This window comes from Otolemur garnettii, unplaced genomic scaffold (assembly GCF_000181295.1).
Source record: "Otolemur garnettii isolate 467f Iridium unplaced genomic scaffold, OtoGar3 scaffold00074, whole genome shotgun sequence".
Taxonomy (NCBI): Eukaryota; Metazoa; Chordata; class Mammalia; order Primates; family Galagidae; genus Otolemur; species Otolemur garnettii.
Genome location: NW_003852469.1, coordinates 2,041,119 through 2,055,926, shown reverse-complemented (window position 1 = coordinate 2,055,926; position 14,808 = coordinate 2,041,119). Strand labels below are relative to the sequence as shown.

Here is a 14,808-nt window from a genome sequence, read left to right as displayed (position 1 = left end):
CCTAAGGTGGTGGGTTCGAATCCCCAGCCCGGGCCCGCCAAACAACAATGATGGCTGCAACCAAAAAATGGCCAGGCGTTGTGGCGGGCGCCTGTAGTCCCAGCTACTTGGGAGGCTGAGGCAGGAGACTCGCTTGAGCCCACAAGTCTGAGATTGCTGTGAGCTGTGTGTAACACCATGGTACTCTACCAGGGGATGACAAAGTAAGACTCTGTCTCAAAAAAAAAAAAAAGAATAAGAGACTCTTTAGAGAAATTGGGAGAAAGAGTTTGAAAAATTTTGCTTACCAAATACTAACATGTATTATATTTACAATAAATAAAACAGTCGTTTTGTCAGATGGATGTGTCAGTTGTATAGAACAGAGTTCATTTATAGATCCTTGAATGTAAGCAAATTTAGCTTAAATAAAAGAAGGCTTTCAAATCTATAAGGGAGTGATATTTTTCCATTGACTATTTCAAAGTGAAAAATTTTTTAAATTATCTAAATGAAAAGAATAAAACATAACCATCAACAAAAATCAGTTTCTATATGAAATAAAGAACTAAATAAATACATTTTATTTATTTTTATTTTTATTTTTGGAGACAGAGTCTCACTGTGTCACCCTTGGTAGAGTGCGATTTCGTCACAGCTCACAGCAACCTCAAACTCTTGGGTTTAAGTGATTCTCTTGCCTCAGCCTCCTGAGTAGCAGGACTATAGACGCCTGTCACAACGCCTGGCTTTTTTTTTTTGTTGTAGTTGTCATTGTTGTTTGGCAGGCCCAGGCCAGGTTCGAACACACTAGCCCCTGTGTATGTGGCTAGCCCCCTAGCCACTGAGCTACAGGCACTCAGCCTAAATAAATACATTTTAAAAACTGAGGAGATGGTTTTATGCTAGTGTTATAAGAAAATATTGAATAAATATTTTTATAACTTTGATATAAGAAAAGCTTTCCTAAGCCTAACAGATAAAGTTGTATGGATTTAACTATATAAAAATCTTCAGCATATGTTCAATAAATGACATGGTAAAGGTATTTGCAGCATTATAGAGCAAAAGATTAATATATCAAAAAAGCTCTTGAATGAAATAATGTTATTCACAAAAACTTGGATGGAACTAGAGATCATTATCCTAAATGAAGTATCTCAGGAATGGAAAAACAAACACCACATGTTCTTGCTAATAAGTGGGAGATGTGATGGGTGCACTTGGGCACAAAAAGACATAAAGACTGGACGCTCAGAGGAGGGGAGTGTGAGAGGTGGGTGAGGGACTAAACGTACCTATTGGGTACAGTGAACACTGTCCTGGTGATGGCTACACTGAAAGCCCTGACTTCATTATAGAGTATATTCATGTAATAGGAACTTTTGTATTCTCTCAATTATTTGGAAACTTTAAAGAAGAGCTGGTACAAGTTAATATGGAAACAACTAATAACCTGTAGAAAACTTTGCAAAGGATATCAGTGTAAACTTACACATATATAAGACAAAATATAAATGCCAAATACACATGTGAAAAGGTTTGAAGCCTCTTTGAAAATTAAGTAAGACCAATTTAATTGCAAGATAATGGGGGTTTCCTTCTGTTTGCCTTAGATTTAGTTTGTTCTTTTTTTCCTAATTTTTTTAAAAAATGGAAGCTTAATTTATTGTTTTGAGATCTTTTTTTCTTTTCTTTTTTTAATTTTGAGACAGGGTTTCCTGGGCTAGAGTGCCATGTCATTTTTATAGCTCACTGCAACCTCAAATTCTTGGGCTTAAATGTTCCTCCTTCTTCAGCCTTTAGAGGGGCTAGGACGACAGGTACATGCCATTATGCCCAGTTAGTTGTTTTGTTTGTTTTGTTTTTGTTTTCCTATCTTTTGTAGAGACAGTGTCTTGCTGTGTTCCTCTGGCTGGTCTTGAACTCCTGGCCTCAAGTAATCCTCCTACCTTGGCTGTCCAAAGTGCTGGGATTACAGGTGTGAGCCACTGTGTCTGGCCCTTTTTCTTTTTTAATAGAAGCAAAAAAACTGTAAATTTCCCTATAAGTACTGCCTTATCTTCATCTTATAAATTTTGGTATATTGCGTTTTTGTTTTTAATCATCTCCAAGGTTTTTTCTAATTTCCCACAAAACTTCTTCCTCAACCTATTGGTTAGGAGTCGATTGTTTAATATCCACATATGTTCACATTTCCCAGTTATTTTCTGTTATTGATTTCTAATTTTCCTTGTTGTGGTTGGAGACCATACTTTGTATGATTTCAATCCTTTTAAAAGTCAGTGAGAGTTGTTTCCTGGCCTCACATGGTCTGTCCTGGAGCAGGTTCCGGATCCACTTAGGAAGCAGTGTGTATCCTGTTACTTTGGGGTGGAAGGCTCTGTAGATGTTTGTTAGGTCTAGTTTGCTTAATGTGCTTCAAGTCTTCTGCTTCTGTATTGATCTTACATCTAGTTCTTCTATCTATCATCAAAAATGAGGGTTTAGACATCTCTATTATTGTTGAATTATCTGTTTCTCTCTTCAAGTCTGTCAGTTTTTACTTTATGTATTTTGGGGCTTTGTTGTTTGATACATATATGTTTTTAACTTTGTCTTCATGAATTGTCATTATAAAATGTCCTTTTTTCTCTAGTAACAACTTTTATCCTAAAGTCTATATTGTCTGACATTAGCATGTCACTGACACTCAAGTTCTCATTTGGTTACTGTTTTTATGATATATCTTTTTCCATTTTTTTACTTCAGCCTGTTTGTGTCTTTGAATTTAAATGTATTCTTATAACAGCATCTAGTTGGATTGTGTTATCTACTTGGATTGTGTTTTTATTCGTTTTCTCAATCTCTGCCTTCTAATTGGTGTGTTGAATGCATTTAATTTGATTTAATTTTGATGAGGTAGGATTTATATCTGCTGTTTTACCATTTGCTTTCTATGTGTCTTACATCTTTTTTGTTCTTCTATTGTTTGATTACTTTCTCTTTTGTGATTTTTTTTTTTAAGTCAATGCCCTGGGGATTACCATCAACATCTTAATTTATAATAGTCTGGCACAGATTAATACCAACTAATTTCAGTAGTGTAGAAAAAGTTTGTTTCTATCTAAGTTCATATCCTTCCCCCATCTTTGTACCATTATTATTGTATAAGTTACATGTTTATATATTATGTGCCATAAAATTAGATTTATAATTATTGTCTGATACAGTTTTATTTTAAATAAAATAGAGAGGAAAGGTGTTGGAGACAAAAGTGCATTTATGCTGTCTTTGTGTTTACCTGTGTAGCTCCCTTTACCATCACTCTTTATTTTTTCATTAAGTGAGTTATTGCTTAATGCTCTTTCATCTCAGCCTAAAGAACTAACTTTTGTTTTTCTTATAGGACGTGTCTCCTGGCAGATTTTTTCCAGTGTTGTTCATCTGGCAATGTATAAATGTCTTCACATGGTTTTTTTTTAATATGAGAAATGAGCTGTTAATCTTACTGAGCATTCTTATATATAAACTATCATGTTTCTTCTTTCAAACTTTCCTTTGCCTTTGGTTTTCAACAGTTTTTAGGCATGGATTTCTTTCAGTTAACCCTATTTGAAGATCATTGAGGTTCTTAAATTTGTACATTGATGTCACTCATCAAATTTGGGAAATTTTTTTGCTATTGTTTTTTCAAAATGGTCTTCCTGTACTTTTTATCTCTTTGTTTTTTCTGGGATTCTCATGATATATACGTTGGTATGTTTAATGTGTCCCACAGATTTTTGAGCCTTTATTACATTTCCTTCATTCTTTTTCCTTTCTGTTTCTCATAATAGACCATATCAGTTGACCAGTCTTTGGAGTTTGTTAATTATTTCATAATTAACAAAATTATTATGTTTATTATTAAAATTGTTGAGCCCCTTAGTAAGTTTTTCATTTCAGTTATTGTACTTTTCAATTATAGAATTTGTTTGTTTCTTCCTTAAATTTCTCCCTTTCTTTTTATTGATACTCTGCTAAGACATTTTTCTCAAACTTCAGTTCTTCACGTTTCTTTTAGTTATTTTAATATATTTTAAATAGTTGATTTAAGTCTGTCTAGTAAGTGCAGTAACTGAGTTTCTTCAAAGGCATTTCTTATTGATCCTTTTACTATGTATCGGCTATACTTTTTTGTTTCTCTGACTGTCTCCTAAGTTTTGTTTTTGAGAACTGGGTATTTTAAATAATACCTTGTGGAAACTCTAGAAATCAGATTTCTCCCTCCCTTGGAGCTATCATTGTTGTTGATGATTTTTGTTTAGTGAATTTCCTGATTTAATTTAGTAAGATTTAATCTTTAAAAAAAAAAGATGTAATCTTTGTGATATGTGGCTACTAAACTCTTCCTTGTTAGGTTAGTAGCCACCTAATTATTAGACAAATATTTCCTTAAATCCTTGGAACCACGAAGTCTTCCAGCATTTGCCAAGGGATTCTGTATGTGTGTGTTGGGGCATAGGGATTCTGTGTGTGTGTTGGGGCACACATTTAGTGCTCAGGCCTTCTGCCTTAGCCTTCACTTTCTCTGTGCACTAGGTCTCAAGATCAACCAGAAGTGAGAGCGTAGCACCTTCCTGGGTCTTTCCTATACATCTGTATAGCCCTACCCAAGCCTGTGTCCTTCTAGATTCCTAGGAATATTTCACAGCTTTTTTAAGACTCTCACGAACATCTCATTCTTTTTTTTTTTTGAGACGGAGCCTCAAGCTATCCCCCTGGGTAGAGTGCCATGGCATCACAGCTCACAGCAACCTCCAACTCCTGGGCTCAAGCGAGTCTCCTGCCTCAGCCTCCCAAGTAGCTGGGACTACAGGCGCCCACCACAATGCCCGGCCATTTTTTGGTTGCAGCCATCATTGTTGTTTGGCGGGCCCGGGCTGGGGATTCGAACCCGCCACCTTAGGTGCATGTGGCTGGCGCCTTAGCCGCCTGAGCCACAGGCGCCGAGCTGAACATCTCATTCTTTAGCTTGCTTTTTTTTTTTAGTATTTTGGTCACTTTATTATTTATCTCAACTGTTGTCATCGCCTCAAGCAGCTGCAGTGTTAAATGATTGCCATTGATAGTTTTCAACAAACTCCCTCCCATCTGTCTTTCTTCCTCTGAGTGAGGTCTGAGTCTAGTCAGATAAAGGAAAGGCTTGTAAATGAGGGTTCCTAGGGAATTGCCTAACAGTTGAAATAATTAGAGGTCTCTTAGAATGGTGTTTTGGGGAACTCCAAAGTTGTTCTCTCTAGTGGTTACTAGGCCACACCTGGTTTTCACTGTGATTGTAGTGAAGTTGGTTCTTTTGGTCTACTGTAATAGTAGTATGAAGGGCATGGGAGGAGGTCAAGTTAAAATGTCAGACAGCTGCTCTTACCAAAATGTTGCTTGAATAAATGCTTTTGGGATTATAGTAAACCTTTGGTAGTTTCCAGAGTTCTGAAGAAATTGATTCTGATAACTTTTCTTTTTTTTTTTTTTTGAGATGGAGTCTAACTTTGTTGCCCACAGTAGAGTGCTGTGGTGTCATAACTCACAGCAACCTTCAACTCCTGGGCTTAGAGGATTCTCTTGACTCAGCCTTCTGAGTAGCTGGGAGGGACTAAGGCACCTGACACAATGCCCGGCTATTTCTTTCTGCAATTTGGCCGGGGTTGGGTTCAAACCCACCACCCTTGGTATATGGGGCCGGCGCACTACCCTGGGCTACAGGCGCTGCCCAGATTCTGATAACTTTTCACGGTGTTTTTTTGGGAAGGAAGCATTTGCTGTTTTGTTTCATGGTGGGGTGGCTTTTCTTTACTTTGCCGTCTTCACTGTGTCATTCTAATTTCACAGATTTGAAGGAAAGTTTGACTCTCTAAAAATTTTTCCCAATACAATTGTCCTCATAGTATAAAAATAGGAGATAAACAAGCATATAAACACTTTAGAATGCAGCCCAATAAGCCTGTAAAACTCCTCTATGAAGAAATCTTATTTACTAAGAGTTAAATGAGAAATAGGAAATTTAGTTAATGACTGAAAAGGGGAGAAAAGAGACCTTTTAGGGAGCATAGAAATAATCTATGCCTTGATTTGAGCAATATTCCATTTGCATGTATACATTTGTCAAAACATAACTAAAAAAAGAGAGAGAACAAAAAACTGTTTGTAAAATAGGCCCCAATTAAAAAGCAAAACAAAAATACAGAGTTTAGGAATGGAAAAACTGGGAAACTGTATGGTAAGTCTTGGATCCATTTACATTAAAAATGGTGAGTAAGGCTCGGCGCCTATAGCTCAACCGGCTAAGGCGCCAGCCACGTACACCTAAGGTGGCGGGTTCGAATCCCCAGCCCGGACCCGCCAAACAACAATGATGGCTGCAACCAAAAAATAGCCGGGCGTTGTGGCGGGCGCCTGTGGTCCCAGCTACTTGGGAGGCGGAGGCAGGAGACTCGCTTGAGCCCAGGAGTTGGAGGTTGCTGTGAGCTGTAATGCCACGGCACTCTACCCAGGGGGACAGCTTGAGGCTCTGTCTCAAAAAAAAAAAAAAAAATGGTGAGTAAACATTTATGGGAATGAATCCAGGACAGAATGCAGATGTTAACTATTAAAAGTATCTTCTAAATATCAGTAGTTGGGTGTACAGGCTGGAATAAGATAGGGAAGTAGAGAGTTGTCAGTATGTCTGTTGTTACATTAAAAACTTGTCAGAACGTAGTATCCTGTAACATAAACTTTTATTATCTGACTCAGTCTCTGTGGGTCAGGAATCCAGGAGCAGCTTAGACAGGCGGTTTGGATTCAGGTTGTCCCACGAGGTTTCAGTCATCTAGAAGTTTAAATGAGGGACCTTGTTCCCAGATGGTTCCCTTGCATGGCTTTTGGCAGACTGCCTCTGTTCTTTGCCACATGGGCTGCTTGGTGCTTGAGTAGTCTCACAACATGGCAGCTACATCCCCCACAACTAATTATCTCAGAAAAAGAAAGAATGGGGGGTGGGGGAGGCAGAAGCTGTAACGCCTGTCATGATTTAGCCTGAGAAGTCACAGATATTTTCTGTGACAACACACATTTGTTTGCACAGATCAACCCTGAGGCAGTGGTGGGAGAGATTATATAAAGGTAGGAGACCCCAGAAGGGTCATTAGGGGCCATGTTTGAGGCTGGTGATTTCTTACCTCCCTTAGTCAGGAACCATTAATATTGCCCACAAGTTTGTGTTTTTTTGTGCCCACAAGTTTTTTTTAAAATATATTCTAATTACATAATGTCTTCATATAGTTCTTTTCCCTTGCTTCAATAAACTCTTTAGGAAACCTCGTTTCTCCATAGAGGAAACTACACTAGGGCCAGGTGTGGTGGCTCACCCCTATAATCCTAGCACTCTGGGAGGCTGAGGTGGGTGGATTGCTTGAGCTCACAAGTTCGAGACCAGCCTGAGCAAAAGCAAGATCCCCATCTCTACTAAAAATAGAAAGACTGAGGCAAAAAGATTGCTTGAGCCCAAAAGTTATAGATTGCTGTGAGTTATGACACCACAGCATTCTACCCAGGGCAACGGCTTGAGGCCTGGCTCAAAAAAAAAAAAAAAAAGAAGAAGAAGAAACTATACTAAATTTAGGAGATCTTTCATTTTTCTTCTAGTTTTTTATTTTGAACAGTTTCTTTCTGTTGCTCAGGTGCCCAGGCCAGGGCAGTGGTCTCATCATAATATTATAGCCTCAAACTCCTAGACTCAAATAATCCTCCTACATCAGCCTCCCAAGTAGTTGGGACTACAAACATGTGCCACCTTGCCTCGCTAATTTTAAAATTTTTTGTAGAGAGGGCTCCCATAAGCCCAGGTTTGAACCCAGCCCGGGCCTGCTAAACAAAAAAATAAAAATAAAAATTCTTATAAAATTTCTTGTAGAGATAGGGTCTTTCTATTGCCCATGCTGGTCTTGAACTCCTAGACTCAAATAATCCTTGTGTCTTTGATCCCAGAATTTTGTCTTCAGTAGGTCCTTGTTTGGTGATTCAAAGAATGAATCCACGGACCACAGAACAATGGTAAGACAGGATTTATTTTATAGAAAAGAATACAAAAACACAGAAGCTCCTGCCAGAGAGAAAAAACCCAAGTCAGGAAAAAAGCTCTCTCTCTGGGTTCTTTCTTCAGGGGTGTGTGTGTGTGTATGATTGCATGGGTCTTCTGTGTATGATTGCATGGGTCTTCTGTAGTTACATTTGGCCATAATTGGTAACAAATGAATGGATACAATCCCTTTGGTTCCCAGGCCTGGGAAATGGGGGTTCCCTGTTCAGCTACAAGTATAAGGGGAGGGAGACACTAAGGCATGGTGTCTCCCTAAGCAGTTGTCTGGCCCCTTTGGCTGCTGGAGCCTCCTACAACACACACACACACACACACACACCACCACCACCACCCACCCTTACCCCCACCAGCCCTCTGGTTCCTCTGCAGGCTGCCGTATTAACACCACAGGGCAGAGGGAGGCGGCAGTTCTGCCCCTCAGATCCACCGAGTTGGCTGGGGTGCCCCCCCCCCCCCATATCACTTTGACCTTCCAAAGTGCTAGGATTATAGATGTGAGCCAGGAGCCTAGCCTAGCTTTTTTTTTTTTTAATTTCTTGTGTTAAAATCAAACTATGTTTAATGTTTTTACATTTTAAAGTTCTGTCTGTAGAAGGGAATACTCATGCTTCGTTGCTGGGACTGCAAATTAATACAGCCTTTATGGAAAGAAGTACTGAGAATCCTCAAAAAACGACAGGTAGACCTTCCATTTGATCCTGCAGTCCCATTACTAAATATCTGCCCAAAAGAAAAAAAGTAATTTTAGAGCCAGGTGCGGTGGCTCACGCTTGTAATCCCAGCACTCTTGGAGGCGAGGTGGTTGGATTGCCTGAGCTCACAGGTTCGAGACCATCCTGAGCCTAGAGCGAGACCCTATCTCTAAAAATAGCCAGGCATTGTGGCAGGCGCCTATAGTCCCAGCTACATGGAAGGCTGAGCAAGAATCACTTACGCCCAAGAGTTAGAGGTTACTGTGAGCTGTGACGCCATGGCACTCTACGAGGTGTGACAGTTTTCTTTCTGTCTTAAAAGAAAGAAAAAGAAAAATGGTAAATTTACAATAAGGCCATTTGCACTCAAATGTCTGTAACAGCCCAGTTTACAATTTCAAAGACGTGGAAACAACCCAAATGCCCTTCAACTCATGAATGGATTCATAAACTCTGGTGTATACATGCCATAGAATACTGTTCAGCCCTAAAAATGATAGAGATTTTGTATCTTTTGTAACAACCTGGATGGATTTAGAGAACACTCTCCAAAGTCACCGTATCACGTGAATGGAAAAACAAGCATCACGTGTACTTAATACTAAATTGAAACTAGTAGATTAACCACTCCTGCTCATTTGAGAGAAAAACTCAATTACATTCAAGAAGTGGGGAGGAGAATAGAGGGTTGGCAAGTTCTCACCCAAAGGGGAACCTGCACAGGTAAATGGCACACTGCCCGGAGGAAGGAAATAGCTACAACTCACCCTTTACCTTTACCAGTGCAAACAAGGTAACGTAATCCTGTGTGCCCTCAGATTAATCTGAAATAAGTAAAAATAAATTTTTTAAAAATAAATATTTGCATCCTAAAAAATAAAAGTCTGTCTATAATATGATCCTATTCTAATTCTGCTTATCCTATGTGTATATGTGCTTGGAATGATCTTGGAATAGGTAGTTATTCCTAAATGTTGAAATTTTGAGTGTGTTTTTTATTAGCTTTCCTCCTAATTTTTCCTCTTTTCTCTGTGTTGCTTAGGATGTTTTTTATAATGAACATGTATTATATTTACAAAAATAAATTCAGATTTCTGAAAACAGCTTCATAATATTCAATAATAGTGAGAATGTAAGGAAATATTCTCATCACTGTTGGTTAGATTATAAAATTGAGTAGTACTTTCATTAGGGAACAGTTTAGTGATATCACAAACAAATGCTGCTCATCTACTGTGAATCAAGAAATTCATTCCTGTGAATCAGCCTAAAAGAATATTTATTTATATGCATACAGATACACATTGAATATTATGGCATTAAACTAAAATATCCAATAATAATGAATTATGGTATAGGATACCTTTGAAGCATTTGGATGAGAAAGACAATTTGCTACATGAAAAATTCTAAGACCAAAAAATGTTACTTATTATAGGCAGAAGAACTCCAAATGTATGTTTTTTTTTTTTTTTGTCGTTTAACTTAAGAATTTTATTTACTTTTTAGTAGACTTTAGTTTTTTGAACAGTTTTGGATTACAGAGTAATTGAGATGATAGTATAGAGGATTTTCACAAAAATATGGAACGCTTCACGAATTTGCGTGTCATCCTTGCGCAGGGGCCATGCTAATCTCTGTATCATTCCAGTTTTAGTATATGTGCTGCCAAAGCGAGCACCAAATGTATGTTTTTAAAAACCAAACTGACTGTATATATATGCATATATTTATTATTAAATACTTAGAAAAAGTCTGTGTGGATCCTTACCTAATAAACAAGGATACTTCTAAGATAGGGAAAAAGGGAAGATGTGGGAATGGAGGAAGGACTTGTTTTCTATTTCCATGTTTGTAAATTACTTGAGTTTTTATAGAGAATACAAGCATTCATTTTTAAAACTTTTTAAAACTAGTTGTACTGTGGAAGGTGAATAGCAGTTTTTAAGTAGAAGTGATCTAATTTAAAAAAAAAAAAAAGATGCTTTTGTACTTTGTGGATCTTGGCCAAAGCTTGTTCTTTTATCAGAGTTACTGCATTTGTCTTGGCAGTGGAGGCTGAGTTTCCAAACTGCTGGAATGATGATTAAAGAGAACATAAAGAGATTTTTAGGGTTTTTGGATTTAGTGAACTGTGTGGGTTGTGGGGGAAAGTAGAATGAAAGGTAAATTGAAATGGAGGATATAGTAAGAAGAACAGACTTAAGGATGAAGACAGTGAATTAAGTTGACTATTGAGGACCTATGGGAAATTCTCGTTGATGATTTTTAGCAGATGACTTGAAACAACAGTCTGATACCCTAGAAGTCTTTGGCATTGAGATGAGCAAAGGAACCCAGAGGGCCACTAACATGTTAGGAGCTAGCAAAGCAGCCCCTGTAGCCAGCGGAAAAGATGTGTTGTTGGAGGTGTAGCCGGCCTTCCAAGGATGAAGATCAGGTGAGCAGCATCAGGCTCCAGGAAGGGAAAGGAAAATGAAACATTTAAATTTGTGGTACCAGAGACTTTGACAAGAATATATTATGGCAGAGAGCCCTCTAGTGGACGGGAGCATGGTATTGGAGGAACTGGAAGGAGCCTGGTAAGCGCTGAAGCTCAGGAAATGTGAAGAAGGCTAAGAAAGGGTTTTTCTTCCTTTGAAGACAATGTGGATACTTCCTTATTGGGAAGAAATTAATCAGGGCATGAAAGCTCTCAGCTTATGAAGTTTATATGAATTTTATTTTCTTTTGCCCTGTTGAGAACTTAAGAGTTGTGAACAAGGATATTTTCTTCTGTAGTTGGGTAGGTGAGGGGAGTAGGGAAATTTTCTCCTGAGGCAAAGTAAGCTGACGGAGAAGAGAAGCTTCAGGTGCTTTTGATATAACCATGTTCAGCTGAGGTTCCAAACCAGCCCCAGAAGGAAGAGTTAAAGGAGCCTTAACCTATCACCAAGCTGCTAGGAAAACTCGTTGTAAAATGGGTTGTTTTATGTGTTTATGTTTTTTACAATGCCTGTTCTAGGAAAACTACTATTTTACTACTTTGTTTTCTGCATTTGTTATATGAAAAATGAGATTAAATTTATAAGGAAGAAGTTCTTTGTTTATTTCTTCACAGAACATACGAGTCAGGAGAATATTCTATATCGCCTTCCTCTTCCTTTGCATTATTAATTTAATAATTGCACAGAGAAAACTCAGATAGTAGAATTGATGAGCAAAGGGAGAAATTAACTTCTTTTTGTAACTCTTTAACGGAGTTACAATAGCTATAGAAACAACCAATAAAGTATGTATTTAGGGAGAAAAGCCAAAAATTAAATGAATGCATACTATAGAAATGTTAAGGAAATTATACAGAGGTAGGAATACTGGAAGAGTCTACCACTCTAAATTCATATTGTGTATCTTTGGTTATATGTAAACTTTTTACTATATAAAACAATGTAGATGAAATATGCAGTCATTAAAGTATATACTTTTTCATTTATATCACGAGCATCTTTCCATGTCAGCACGTATATCCATTATTTTTTTTTCATTACTTTATATTTTTTAAACTACATAGAATTTAAAAAACTTTTGAGGGAAAACTTTAAAATTTAAATGTATACACAGAAACGTGTTCTGCTCAATGACTTTTAAAGAGTAAAACATCCATATAACCACCGTCCAGATTAAGGTAAGAGCAGTGCTGGTCACCCCAGAAACCTTCTTAGTTTCCTCCCAGTCACTAACTTTTTCCCTCATACATGGGTAATCACTATTCTTATTTCCATTGTATAGAGTAGTTGTATCTGATTTTCTTAACTTTGTACCAATTGAATCAGACAGTTGTGTACAGCTTTTTTTAGCCAACATTATTCTGTGAGATTTATCCTTGTGACTGCAGATAGCAGTAGTTATCCTTTTTCTAGTTGGCATAATCGTCTGTAGTAGAATGTGTAGATACCATAATTTATGTATTAGGTTGATGGGCATTTAGTTTTAAGTTGGGAGTTGTGTATAATGCTCATGTGAGCCTTTTTTTACGTGTCTTTTGAACATATTTCTATTGCGTACACATTTCTATGGGTTATATAAAGAGGTCACTATGTTGTAGGGTGTACTTGTGTTCAGCTCCAGTAGACGCTTCCCATCTGTTTCCCAGAATGGCCCTGCCATTTCACCCCCCCGTCAGCCGTAGGGGACAGAGTTCTGTACACTCCAAGTCCTTGGCCTACACTTGGTATTGCAAGCACTTTTTGTGTGTTTGCTTGGTTTTAGTTTTTTTGTTGTTGTTGTAGTTTGTTTTTTGGATGGCTATATGAAAGTATTATTTTAAAAGTCTGCCAGTATTTTGTATGGAAATGTATAATTTAGCTTGTGCCCGTCAGATGGCTTTGCCTTCCTCTCCTGTTGTTGCTGAGCTAGAGTCTAAACAGATCTAATGTCTAGTGGGCTCAGGCTTCTTTCTGTGTATAATCCGACTGTAGCGTAAGGAAATTTAATATTGGAGCAAACTAAGAGAACTAATATCTCTTTTTTTCTTGACAGATTTTCCTCAAGTTTCCTGTTTTTTGAGTAGCATGGTGCCAGTATAAACAATTCGTGTAAAATAGTTTTTATTTTGTTGACATGCGATTTCATAGTGGTAAATGCTTGTTTTCTTCACTTCAAAAAGAGGTATAAAAACTACTAAAAATGTCTGAAACTAGACTTTTGGTGAAAGTCATGCTAAACACAGCTGATTTAATTATCCACAATGCCAATTTGCATTCTCTTAGAACAAGCACACAGTGGTAGCTGCCAGCACCTGCATCACATAGATCTTCAGTCTATTGGAAAACGGCTGTGCAGATTACCTGGGAAGGTCATCACTTAGGTTTTAGAAAACTGTTTGAATTTCACCTTTTGAAATTGAAAGCTGTTTCCAGTTTGAGGACCTTGCTTCACAGTCTTCCTTTTAACACTCTCCTTCCTCATTTTCTCAGATTTTCTTTTAACATAGATTTTTAATTGAGTTAAATGTGATTGCAGGACCTCCTGCTTTTTCGTGTTAAGGGATGTGATTACTTCATGATAGCCATTCTTCCTTGTCCAGCATTACAGCTTCAGACAGGTCTTGGCACAGGTGTCACTCAGTAATACCCAGGCCCTATAAGTAAATCCTTGCGAGGTTTCAGACAATTGCTAATCCTCTATAATGGCTGACTGGTCTTTTGGAAAGTGCCTTGTGGACTTACAAGACAGTTTGTCTTTCCTTTTATTCTTTGCTTTTGCCAGTTGTATAATGAATTCTTCATTTTTTGGACTAGGTATAATGACCCGAGTGAGCATGTGACTCTCGTACTAGTAAGTTTTAGACATATTCCTTTACCTTCAGATGTGGAGATTCTTCACATTTCTAAGTAAGTGCTGTCAAGAACTTCTCAGTGATAGCAGAAAGCTGCTTTATATTCTATTCAATTTTTTCAAAAGTATATGTGTTGAAGAAATGTCTTTAGCTGTTGAGAAGAAATGTCTTTAGCTGTTGAGATTTTTTAAGAGGTCATATTGCAGCATAACTCTAAAAGTCTGATAATTCTTAGTTTGTAGTAATGGTATATAACGAGTCTAAAAATGCCTGAAGAATTAACAAATAAATCAAAACGATATTGAAGACCGTATTTTCAGTGTCCTTTCCATTTCTAGCACCTTACTGTAAAAAAATTTGCTGACTTGATTTTTCCCCCCCAGTTTCTGTTAAGTATTCTGATATTCTAAACCAGGAGTGGTGTGGAAGGCAGTGGTAGTTGAAGGAGCATGAATATAATCAGTTCTGGCAAATAATCATAACTTAACTATCTTCATTTATTTCATATTCATGGACCTGGTTTGGAGATTAATTTTGGAGGCCTCTGTCAAATCTTGATTCATAAAATTCTTTGACCTCTCATGAATTCTGAGTGTATCCGAGTCAGTGTAGTCAGCCTTTACCAGAAAGCTCAACATTAGGAGTTTGTTCAGGTTGCAGCTTCTTTTTTTTTTTTTTTTTTTTTTGAGACAGAGCCTCCCGCTGTCCCCCTGGGCAGAGTG

At 37.7% G+C, this 14,808-nt stretch overlaps 1 protein-coding gene and 1 non-coding gene across 7 annotated transcripts in view; one reads left to right on the top strand and one right to left on the bottom strand.

Annotated features, from left to right (window-relative positions):
- Window positions 1-14,808, top strand: part of HMBOX1 (homeobox containing 1) — a 152,627-nt gene that overhangs the window by 84,177 nt on the left and 53,642 nt on the right. The gene's annotated exons all lie outside the window — the stretch shown is intronic.
- On the bottom strand, window positions 10,347-10,450 carry LOC111726681. Its single transcript, XR_002774398.1, has one exon. It is a non-coding gene; the product is annotated as a U6 spliceosomal RNA (small nuclear RNA).